Here is a 13,334-nt window from a genome sequence, read left to right on the forward strand (position 1 = left end):
AGAAGAAATGATACATCGAATTATAGTGCTGAGATGGATATGGAAGGCACCATGGGCTCTTGAAAGGAAAATATAACAGCACTGGAAGACGTTAGGCCAGAGTGCTCCTTGGAGGCAAGCAAGGCGACTTTCTCTTCCATCCTTTGTACATGTTTTCAGCAGGGACCAGGCCCTGGATGAGGACCTCATGCTTGGTAAAGTAGAGTGGCAGTGAATAGGGGAAGACCCTCAGTGAGAGGGGTTCACACAGGGGCTACATCAATGGGCTCAGGCACAGGGACAATTGTGAGAATGCACAGGACTGTGCAGTGTTTCATTCTGTTGTGTATAGGGTCACGATATGTTGGAGCTGACTCAATGCCACCTAACAATAAGAACAATAACATGAGTCCAAACAAGAACTATATGCATCTGCTATGTCTGACCTACAAAATTATCTGTATATACCCAGCTGCGAATGAGTCTTCCTCCAGTGCTACTGCTACATTCTTTCTCACTGCATTGTCGATAACTAGTTTTAAATGTCTTTGGTTTAGGTACTGGTGTAGGTACTGCCTGAGCCCAATTAAATGTTCTAGGACTCACATTGTGCATAAATCTATCGGTTCTTTTATCAACACAATACAAATGCCTTTGTATAGTGAATGAATTATATATCTCGCCCACGCCCCTTGGCATTCTGTGGTTTCAGCCAACATATGTATGATATAACAATGATAATCCTTGTTAACTATCCTCTTTTAAATTTTCTTCAATTTATGGCAAAACTTAGTCAATGTATATGTATTACAAACATTCTAAAATTATTTTTAGAAATCTGTCTTAACGTTTTAAAAGTGTTCATGCTCATTTAAAGTTAATTTAATATTAAGTCTATTGAAATTCTGAGTTTTGAACTGTCATGTTACCTGTACTTGCTGATTTTTTTCTCTTTAAAAAAGTACTTATCATTTCAAAACAATATTGAAGAAGAAATCAAAATCAAAAACTTTTGTAATAAATGTTTTCCTAAGTGTTAGAAGCTAGAGATTTTTATTTTTCAGAGACTAACTTGTCAGGTAGAATTTATAGTAGGTGTTTCTAAATTAATGTCAAATTGGATTATATAATTCACTAATGGGATCAAGTTTATAAAATGTCTTAGTAGTATTTTCCCTTTGTAAATGTATACATTAACAAATTCTAGCAGATAATGTAGACAGAACTCATCTCTGTCTCTCACATTACAAGCGCAAGGAATACATTGATCTCAATAAATTAGTACTATTGATACTTTCTAAAATATTTTTAGAATATTTTAAATGACCTTTTGACTTTTAATTCTTTATTATCCAATGCTTTCTCCCCCCCCCCCCCCTGTATATTTGCTCCACAGGGAAAAGAGGCACAGGCAGAAAAGTAGATGCAAATCTCTTGGGATCATGTTAAAACCAATTACAAACATACTGTGAGCCAGTGTTAGGGTAGCCAGTAGGTCAGTTTCAACAATTGTTGTCAAACTCTGCACGGGCAACTGCAACCAGTAACAGAGTAAACGCTGTGCTAGAAGAATTGGGTGCTGACAGGGCGGATGCCTTCTAGCGGAATCATTTTTCCATTCCTGGAAGATTTTGAAATGGGGAATTAAGCATTGTCTACCTCAGGGTTACTCAGTCAGAATGTATTTCTGCAGATGAGTTTTCTGATATGACACAGACACACACAGTGATAATTCTCCCTGTCCCGTTGCTTGCAGGCGTGAGGCCTGGCATTGCGCTGGCTCGGTCAACTCGGTACCCTCGGTCGGCTCAAGACAGCGACAAATAGCGAACACCGTGCAGCGGTAGAACAATACTTGATGGGGAAATAAGCCAAGCATTATATTGTGGTGTCTTATGACACAACTGAGAAATGAATCCCTCAGGGGGACTGTGGAGAAATTCATAAATATGTAAAACAGTTAAGTCTTCGGAAAATATATGACTTTGCAGGATTAGATTTAGAAATGGGCCAGGCTATAGCTTTCTTATTTATAAGAGCTCCTGTGACGGAAAACAAGACTTTTGATAAATAGCACACACATAATGGCAAATAGCAAATCAGGAGATATAATCTATGAATTGACATTTAGTTTTGTGCATTTCCAACATGGCTTATGATCGGTGCATCCAAGACAGACACAGTAAGCCCTGTGTGTTCTTCAATTAAACCACAAATGCAGGGCATTACATACCTACTCTTTTGAAGTTATTCATTTGAAGAATAATTTACTTGGAATTTTCAATCCTAGCTAATTTCCTTCAATGTCCAATATATGCAGAACATTCAATAATTTTTCCCAGAAAAAGCAGACAATTCCAGATTTAATTCAAGCACACCAGATTCTTGTTTGTCCTCTTGCTTCAAATCATATTAAATATTCCAATCTGAAATATAAAGGGCTTTATAGTATTTATTGTTAAAATTATGCATACCCCCAAATTCATGCACAGATATGAGAGATTTACCCATATCTATGAACATAATTCTATTTTACTATACAATTCTGAAAGTGAACTCTCTTGAGCGATAAAGCAAGCACATAATAAACAAACTGCATGTATGGATGCGTTCTCTCCTACTATACTCGTATTAGCATATTCATTAATTTGGGCCTAGCAGCTGTATCAGGTATTTTAGTGCCTCTAGCACCAGGGGGTGGGGGAATCCAAAAAACAGTGCCATGCATGAATTTTCAGTCATAGGAATCTTATATAGAGAATCTCAGAGTGTAATGCTTTATGGAAGCTGACAACCTCATCGTTCACCCAAGGAGCCATCGCTGGGTGTTAAGAGGGAACTTTACTGTTAGTAACTCAACACCTGATCCACAGCTCTGCCCATTTCATTGAGCAAAACCAAAACTCACTGCCATTGAGTCAATGCTAACTCACAGTCACCTTACTGGACAGGGTAGAACTGCCCTGTGAGTTCCAGAGTTCCCTCTGTAAGGGAGTAGAACACTGTCTTGCTCCAAAGGTGGTTTCCAACTGGGACCTTGAGGCTAGCAGTTCCACACAGCTTTTCCTGAGTAGAACAGTCACACCAAAGGTTATCCAAGTTAAACACAGAGTCTTACTTTACATAATGCTTAGGACACGGATCTCTATCTGATATATCAACATAATGCTGTGCCTATATTATAAACAAGTATTGATACAACAAATAAGATATGAGCAAACTATAAATTCCCTAGAGTCTTTTACTAATTCATTTGTTGTAGGGCAGTGAAAAAAACAACAACATGATGGTTCTTGATTTCTTTTTAAAATAAGAGTTATAAAAATAATTACAAACTGATAAAATTAAGTGTGGGTGATTTTGTAAAGCCTTTTGTAGTTTACCAGTTTTCCTTTTCTCAAAAAACAAGAGTATTAAATTTTTCCTATCAAATGATCTAAAACAGTAAATTTTTCAAGACAGATTGATCATTCACAAATTTTAAAGTAAATTGTTATTAAAACTTAAAAGTATAACACAGAAAGGTAAATAATGAAATATTAGAATACAACTTTTAATCAAGTAATTTAACTATTAAGAAAGTATGGCTATTACCACTGATTTCCATAATTATTACAAATGATCATCATTATCACATACTTTAAAATTAAATTTCATGTATTATAGTGAAATAATGTCATACCTTTGGAAATTTTTGCTAAAACTTCTTAAAGAAGTAATACATTTACATTTCAATCAAGGTTCTTCTGATGCCCATCTACCTGGTTATCTGAGTCTCTTATCCTGCCAGGTACATGGCAGAATTGTATTTTCCTATTTCTTGTAATTAAGTTGAAAGTTGTGACTAGTTTTGGGCATTAGCTTGTTTGATTTATAGCAATGGAACAATGATAGTAGATGTGACCTGCTGAGCTAAAACATGTCATTGTGATTTTTATACCCTCAGCCTCATCAAGAACTGTGACAAGGAAACTTTCAGATCTTCCACATGCTTCAGCTAGGTGATGGTGACTCTCCTTCAGACTAGGTCTCACAGTGATTACATGAGAGGCAATTACCCACCAATTGCATTGGTAGCATAAGCAAAAACAAAATTTGTTACATTTTGCCACTAAGATGCACGGTCTTTGTGATCACAGAATTATCTAGTTTATCATGACTAATCTACAGGTGTTGGTTAATTGTTCTGGTCTAGTTTTGCTTCATATAAACCTATACTTAATCATCTATTCTTCACATAATAAAAATTGTTTTAAAAAGAACTATATTTGATGACCCATTCTTCACCCTTTTTAAGAATCCTTCAAAACATCACTTATTAATGTAACTAAAATCATTCAAATAAATTATTCCATTAGGTATTTGAAACAACTAAATTATTTGAATGAGAAATATACACATGCAAACATTTTCCAATTATTTTATGTGTCCCCTGCCCTTCAGTCTGCTCACATACACAAGAAAAGTAACTAAAACAAGCAAATGAACCAAACGTCAAAAATCCAAGTGATTAATATGTGAATAGGCTTGTTTTATGAAAATTCTATACTTGATGAATAGGAATGCAAATAAATATATACAGTGTAACAACCAAACTCATTTCCATCTAGTCAGTGTTGTGAAGTCCCTGTGGGTTCTAGAAATGTTACCTGTTTTATGTGATCAAGAACCGAGTCTTTCTCTTGAGAGGCTGCTGTTGGTTTAGAACTGCCAACCACGCAGTTCTCAGTCCACTGCATAGCTACTATGCAACTGGTGATCTTACCTATGATTATTAGATGAAGATAAATACACATATATGTGAGCATGCTTAAAACGTATATGATGCAATAGAATTAAAATGTAATCTAATCTTTCTGTGAAATTTTGAGGTGCCCTTGTGTGTAATACCCTACTATCCCCAATCTTCATTCCTCTGGAAAGACTTGCAACAACAAACGGGGTGAAAATATTACCTTGAAGAATTCATCCAAGGAGAACTAAGGTATGCTGAACAAGAAACAGACTTGAAGGTCATTTCTTCATGTATATGTTCAGTGATTGATGGCCCACTTTTGAAGAATTTCCTGCAAAGAAAAACAATACTAAAAGAAATCACAAGAGTGTAATGATTTATAGTTAAAATAAATGAAAAAAATGTATAGTCCACATATGACAAGATACATTGAAAAGTGTACCTGAAAACAGAAAGTCACAAATACCCATGGTATTTTTTTAAAGTTTATTGATGTCATTGTAGTGATAGCCATAGGGAATGAGAGATGAGAGTGCCATATATTTATATAAATTCCCTCCTACATATGACAAAATCTCTTAAAATACCGAAAAGTTTAGAAAAACATGGGTGTTTACAGGTGTTATAGCAAGGCTGTGGTTCTCACCACATTTATTTTTTTAATATTTGAATTATATTTTAAAAGGAACTTACTTTTATTATGTTTTAAACATTTTATTAGGGACTCATACAACTCTTATCACAATCCATACATATACATACATCAATTATATAAAGCACATCTGTACATTCTTTGCCCTAATCATTTTCAAAGCATTTGCTCTCCACTTAAGCCCTTTGCATCAAGTCCTCCTTTTTCCCATCCCTCCCCGCTCTCCCCTCCCTCATGAGCCCTTGATAATTTATAAATTATTATTTTGTCATATCTTTCCCTATCCGATGTCCCCCTTCACCCCCTTTTCTGTTGTCTATCCCCCAGGGAGGAGGTCACATGTAGATCCTTGTAATCAGCTCCACCTTTCCAACCTACTCACCCTCCACTCTCCCAGTATCGTCCCTCACACCCCTGGTCCTGAAGGTATCATCCACCCTGGATTCCCTGTGCCTCCAGCTCCTATATGCACCAGTGTACAACCTCTGCCCTATCCAGACTTGCAAGGATCATAGTAGTTTGGGGAGGGGGGGGTGAGGAAGCATTTAGGAACTGGAGGGAAGCTGTATTTTTCATCGATGCTACGTCGCACCCTGACGGACTCATCTCCTCCCATAAACCCCTCTGTGAGGGGATCTCCAGTGGCTGATAAATGGGCTTTGGATGTCCACTCTGAATTTCCCCCTTCATTCACTATGGTAAGATTTTTTTTTGATGATGCCTTATACCCGATCCCTTCGACAGCTCATGATCGCACAGGTTGGTGTCCTTCTTCCATGTGGGCTTTGTTGCTTCTGAGCTAGATGGCCACTTGTTCACCTTCAAGCCTTTAAGACCCCAGACACTATCTCTTTTGATAGCCGGGCACCATCAGCTTTCTTCGCCACATTTGCTTGTTCACCCGCTTTGGCTTCAGCGGTTGTGTCAGGAGGGTGAGCATCATAGAATGCCAATTTAATAGAAGAAATTATTCATGCATTGAGGGAGTGCTTGAGTAGAGGCCCAAGTTCCTTCTGCCCACCTTAATATCTCACCACATTTCTAAGGATCTATTTTCTCTTGCTTAAAAATTAACCTCATAGAATTAGTTTCATACATTTTACTGTTTTTAAGAGCAACCACGAAACTAGTGTTCATCTGAAAATTTTAATGCCTCAATGGTAACGATAGTAAATGGTTAAGAGAAATTTTAGAAATATATGCATGCTTATAAAATAACGAAGCAAACTGATATTCAAAGAAAAATTTACTCTTCATATATACCATTAGGATGGAGATAACTTTGAGTTCAAAGCTATTGTTAGAACAAATTTTCAGCCAAAGTGTCAGGTTGTATGCTTAAAATTGAGTGTCTGAGTGTATACTCACATGTGTGTGCATATGTTCATATAGAGGATGTGGTTTGTTGGAGAATTTTATGTAAATATTTTACTATGTGTTATCTCATCCAAACATGGTGACTTTTAATTAATTTATGTACAATATTGAAGGTGTCAATGATATATTGTCAAGATGACAAAAATATAGCAGGAAAAAGCCACAAAATATTTGTAAAACATAGGAGTTAGCTTTTTCATAAAATAAATATTATAAAAGCTGTTTACTTTAACTATTCTGAATAATGACTTGTTCTCTTATACACACTCATATATAAATATAAATATTCACAAGAAGTGATCTAGCTAAGAAAATTGGAAAGATTTAAAACATTGTGAGAAGAATTGTAAAAAATATAATATAACATCATAGGTGCCATTTTTCTGGCAATCCAAATGTAGGTAGACAAGGCAGTTGGGAATACTGAACAAAATATCTGTGGAATTATTTTAATAATGTATATATGAAGGTATACAACACTATAGATCAGCATTTAACTATCTTAAAATGGGATAAATGAGGTCTAGGAATACTCTATCTCACCCTGAGTCATATCCTATTTATTAGCAGCTTCAAGAGTACATCTTGGTCATTCAGTTTATTTTGAGTTTCCTTAGGCTGAATATTCCCATAGTTCTAAATAATAGTTGATGCTATTAAAGCACCTGCCACTATAAACAAGTCTTTCTTTATCAGCATTTACATGCATTATTGTAATTGCAGTTACTTCATCTACCCCTACTTACTAGGCCTGTCAAGTAGTTTTATATGCTATGTGTTGATAGCTACCAGAATCTTCGGTTAGTAACATATTATATATTCCACATCCCAGATTAATGGCTCTCATAAGACTGCATCCCACTAAAAGAGGAAGACATACCGCTAATAAACGCTAAGACATACTTTTAGCCTACCTATTGAAGAGGAATAACAGATAGTGTGTTTGGTTTCTTTTGAGTTTTAAACTTTGATAAATATTAAAATAGCAAGCAAAAGTGGCACCCTGGTAATCTTAATTAATATTCTATGACCTGATAATTTTAGTTCATCCATATTCTACTTAAAGTCTCATAAAACCATGACATTAAGAGGTAAATAAGCTAAATAAAAACAACATATAATGAACAAAATCTAAAATATTTAGGGATAACATTTGTCAGTAATTTCCACTTATTTTTATGGCAAGCAAATTAATGAAAGTAATGGAGGGCAGTGACTCTTTGTTCTCACTCTCTTCTCATTTCAGGCTCTCAAGAAGCAGGCATGACACAAAGATCACGAAAACAAGTGGAGGCTAGAAGTCATGTACCAACTATGAGCTCATCGTCCCTAGCATTGATTATCTCTCTAGCGCAGAGGTATCATACAGGTGGATTGCGAGCAGTAATTCAAATGCTTTCTTAACATTGTTAACCTCAATCAGGTAGAGAAATTTAACCTGCTGGCTATGCTTATGTTCCATGAGAGTATTTAAAGTGATGGATTATCCTTCTTGCCTTCACAGTACCTTCCTCATCCCCCAATTTACTTTCAGTCCTTCGGGAAAATCAGGTCATTACTCTTGTTTTATAGGATTCATATATATTTTAGCAACATCTAGCAGACATCTAGAGAAGTATCAGAAAATAAAAAAGAGATATCTCTGACAAGATTGCCAAAAGAGATTTTCCAAAATCTGCTCCTGTATTATAGCTCCAGGATTTGTTTTTACTTCTATTTTATATAATAATGATAATACTTATTATTATATTATTAATGTGTTATTGGAGCTTAACTTTATATTTGTAGTAAAATAATACCAATCTATCACAGATAATATATTTGTTTCCAAAGAAGGTACCTGCTTCCAGAGAGCCATGCATACATGGGGGGAAGCTATAGGAGTGCATTCTTCCATTCGCTCTGTCCAAACCATAGTTCCAGAGCCAGCTCCTCAGATAAACTGTGATTTTCTAACCACCCCGAGAAAGTTAATGCTGTTTTTAAATAATATCTTCTATAGTGGATGTAAGTATTCTATGTTAAATGAAAATATGGAAAATGGAAAGTTCCAAGTTGAATTTAACATTTAGCCCAGTTGGTTCCAACATATTTTTGAAAATCCTAAATTCATCTCTAAGAATATTGAGTGCTATATTACCCCAATGATATCTAAGGTGGGTTTAGTTGAAGAAACTAACTTTAACATTTCAGAACTCAACAATAATATATATATATATGTATAGTCTCATATACACATTTTACTGATTCAATATGAATAAATAGCTTTATAGATGAAACTTCGTTCTTTGTTAAATCTACTACAAATCACGGTGACCAGGTGTATAATAAAATAAAATGCTGCCTGGTCCCATGTTACCCTCATCCTGACATTTATGTGTGGGTTTATTGTTAACTTCCAATCTATCGAGCTCTTCTGGAGTACTAGATACACAATTTCTGCTGGGACCTGCGTGGTGGTCATTGGCCAATTTTCATAAGTAGATCACCAGGTCTTTCTGTTTAGTATTTTAGAAAAAGTGGTATCATGAAAGGAAATCAAATGACAAATGTTTCCTTTCCATTATTCTGATTGGCTCTGGCATCATACATCCCCGTAGGAGGCATTTCTCTCTCTGAAGCCAGCAACCTGACATTAGGTAAGAAGAACTTATGAGACCCAACACTTGGGACACCAGCTCTAAGCTTGGAAGTTTCATGACACCCATTCATCTTACCTGCAGACTTCAAATTTGGGGTTTTCTTATTACTCTATTAGAATACCAGCCAGGAACTTAGTAGTCCTTCATGGATTTCCTCCCTGCAATAGCGGCATGGGTCAGCATGTCTAACTTCCTCCAGCTTCACGATTGTCAGAGACAAGGGACAGACCTGCCCCCACACTCTATCCTTTCTGTACCTACTCTGACACCAATTATCTCTCTCAGGACACTCTCCTTCTATGCTGTGTACAATAAGTCATTGAAATGGTCATATGGACCACACAGACCCAGCTCACAGTGATGAAAGTTTACTAGAAAAGTTCATACGTTCCCCCAAGTCAGTATCAGTGAACAGTAAGGATGCAATCACTGGTCCACGCTGACAACTCTCCTCAGCCTGCAGTCAAGTCTCTTTCCTGTCTTCAGCTTCTCAGCCATGTGATTCCTTGTTCTCTGCCTCTATGCACCAGGAAGCCAGGCCACTTTCCACTGTGTCCCAAAGTTACATAACCTTAAGCCCTTTTTTTGGCACCCGGTCTCTGAATTCCCATGCCACATTTCCTGGTGCATCTGGTCTTAGAAGGTGTTGCCAATTCAGAGAACTTGGATGTGTTCTCCCAGGGTCCTGTGATTTCCTTCTCTTTGTTCTTTTCCAAATGTGGCTCATTCTTATAGTGGGTGGGAAGAATGGCAATTGATCTGTCCTCTCTCTTGGTGCTACAGATGCCCTATTTGCATAACCCTACCTAAAAATTTGGTGGGAGTTACAGAGACTTGGGTAGAAGAGCCTTATTAGGAAATTTCATCCCATTACACTCACTTCTGACCTAATGACCACATTTAGTATTTCTACTACCTCCTTTAAACACAAGGGATTTTTAGGTCTGCCCTTTCACCTCTGACCTTTGGGGTTCCATTTCTCAGGCTCAGTATTTTCCTGAAATGGTTAAAAAAATTCTTTGAAAATGCTACCCTTTTAATTGCATCATTTTAATAGAAAAAAGGATAGAAGGGTAGAGACAAAAGACCATGTTTTAGAATGTTTCTGAAGTGGAGCTTCCATGATCTAAAGGGCTGTTTGACTCTTCCAAAAGTATGGATCTCTTTTATAAACTAGAAGGCATGTGGAGCTTCCATATCCTGAGACTTTATTGGCCTTACTACTCAATTGTGACTAGGATCTCAATGCACCCAACTCAAATCTGAACTCACTGTAATCTAGTCAATTTCTGCCCCTGTGTGTTTGTCAGACCAAGTCTTTCACTCTCAGAGCAGCTGGTGGTTTCCAACAGTTGACCTTGTGGGTCCCAGCCCGCCTCACAACCCATGATGCCATCGGGGGTCACAGGCAGGATTAATGGTGCCATGCTCTTTCTCTCCCTCAGGTTAGTCAGTAATGAACTCGCCTTCCACTCAGGTTCACAACATCTTAGATGTCACCCGTAGTCTCAGAAATGAGAGACCCCTCAAGTACCCGGGACATTCTAAGAATTATCTCTCAAAAGCCAAGGACAAAAATCAAGTTAATTTATGGAAGGTGATTATTTACCTCACAGCATCTTAACAACATGGAAGTCCAACATAGTTCAATAAATTCACAGAAGTATTTTAAAAGATTCAAAAAATAGAAGGAAAAAGCAAATTCTGTGACTAGGTCTTTGGAGAACTTTTATTAAATACAGACTAGTTTTCATACTTCTGTTGTTTATGAATGAATTTGTACCATGAAAATACATTTAATCCCTATAGTGTGCATTCGTTTGACACACTTGTCATTTCAACAGGTGGTTTGCCTACTGATCTCAAAGACCATAGGGATCGTTGGAGCACTTAGAAGAGCTACTTAGGTAATATTGATGAACCTTTTGGATATTACACTATGCCTATGATACCCAATGGCTCAGTGATTTTATTTTCAAAGATGGTTCTTCTCAGCTGCCTACAACTTGAAAATCATAGATGCATCACATTGATAAACTTTATCAAAACTTTGTTTTGCTTTTGTCATTGAGTCCAAATAACAGCAGGAACAGAAAGGGTAAATATATTTTTTAAAAATGCTTTGAGTCCTTCTCTTCTTATATCCTACATAAGCTTGAAATAATATATTTCACACATTCCCGTATTGCACTTCAAAAATACTGTGAACCGCAGACCTTGACTAGCCATCCAATCTCTAATTGAATTGCTGGAATGATATAAACAATGACAGTCATTTCTGTATTGACAAAATTATGATTATTATCAAACGATTGCTGACTGACATATAATCATTTTCCTCAAAGACATATTAATTCCTGGCATAGTGGTTATGGAAAGGACATTTTGTTTTTGTGGTGTGGATGCAAAAACATGTGATTTAGCAATTACCCCAAAGCTACTGAGAACTCATGGTACATTAAAGGGGTCCTGGGGCAGAGTGGGCGATGCACTGGGCAGTTAATGGAAAGATCAATGGTCTGTACACACCCACTGCATAGAAAGAAGACCAGGGCTCCCGTTCCTGTAAAGATTTACAGTCTCTGAAACGTAAAAGGGAAAATTCTGTTCCACCCAATAGAGTCAGTATGAGACAGAATTGACTCAATGGAAGTGATTTGGGATCTTTTTTTAAAATTTCTTGATAAGTTTACCTTTTGTGGTGGTTAAATAATCTGTTGTCAATTTCAGATTTAGGAGTGAAGGGGTGGAGTTTAGCCTGCCAATCAGGTCACAGCTTGATTACATCATTTGGTGGTGTTAAGGAGATAAATAGCTCACTGAAGGCAGAATACAGGATCACTCCCTGAGAGACATTTCTGATATGAAGTTACGCTGATGTAGCCAGAGCTGGAGGAATCACGTGGAGACCCTTGCCAGCACTGAGATGCTTACAATGTCATTTGATCGGCAAGAAAGCCTACCCATTGGCCTGTGATCTTCTAGCATTCAGTGTCATTGCATGTATTTTGTGAGTCTGAGGAGGACTTTCTAGGTTAGAATCAAGCATATTGCCTAGTATCATACTTATACATTTTATCTGGAGTGGGCTGGGAAGTTTTCTCGATATTCAATTGCTCTTGTATATAAAGCTCTTTCCTATACATATATGAGCTTCTGTGAATTTGTTTCTCTAGTCTACCTAGACTAACACACCTTTCTAATCTGATTTACATGTGAATTATTTAAAGTTCCCTTTTGTTGTAGAGTCATCAAATCGCTCAAAGTATGGGACATATTTTATGAGTCTGAAACAAATGGGCTCAGAGAATTAAGACCACCTTTCTTCACATTTTTAACTAAGAAGAACACCTGGGTGAACATGAGTAGTTGTCCTTGATAATTTATTCCCTGAAAGTTATGACTATAAACTAATTTAAAAATCTTTTTTTCCTTCAAAAATGTCTCTGATCTATTCATGTAAATCTGTTCATTTTTTCACAATGATAAACAGCTTGACCAAGTATAGTAATCAAGACACAGTTTGAGATATTTACCGTTTCTGAGTAGTTTGCTTTGAACTTTTGCTAATGCCATTAAGATCTCTGGTTTACATCATTTGAACTGAGAAACAAAAAAATCCAATTAAAATCCTCCATAAAAGCATCCTCTTATGAGGCAATATAAAGCTCTATTAGGGAGACGTGGTACCTTATTGTTGTTGTTTACTAGCACAGACTTAATTAGACATCATAGTGTCCCTATGTACAACAGAACAAAGCATTACGCCATATTGCACTATCCTTACAACCATGAGTATGTTTGAGCCCACCGGTGCAGCCGCTGTGCCAATCCATTTCATTGAGGCCTTCCTTATTTTTCTGTTCCTCCACTTAGCCTAGCATGATATTTTTCTCCAAGCATTTGCCTCTCCTGATAACATGTATAAAGTAATGAGAAGTCTTGCCTC

Source organism: Tenrec ecaudatus, chromosome 11 (assembly GCF_050624435.1).
Source record: "Tenrec ecaudatus isolate mTenEca1 chromosome 11, mTenEca1.hap1, whole genome shotgun sequence".
Classification (NCBI taxonomy): Eukaryota; Metazoa; Chordata; class Mammalia; order Afrosoricida; family Tenrecidae; genus Tenrec; species Tenrec ecaudatus.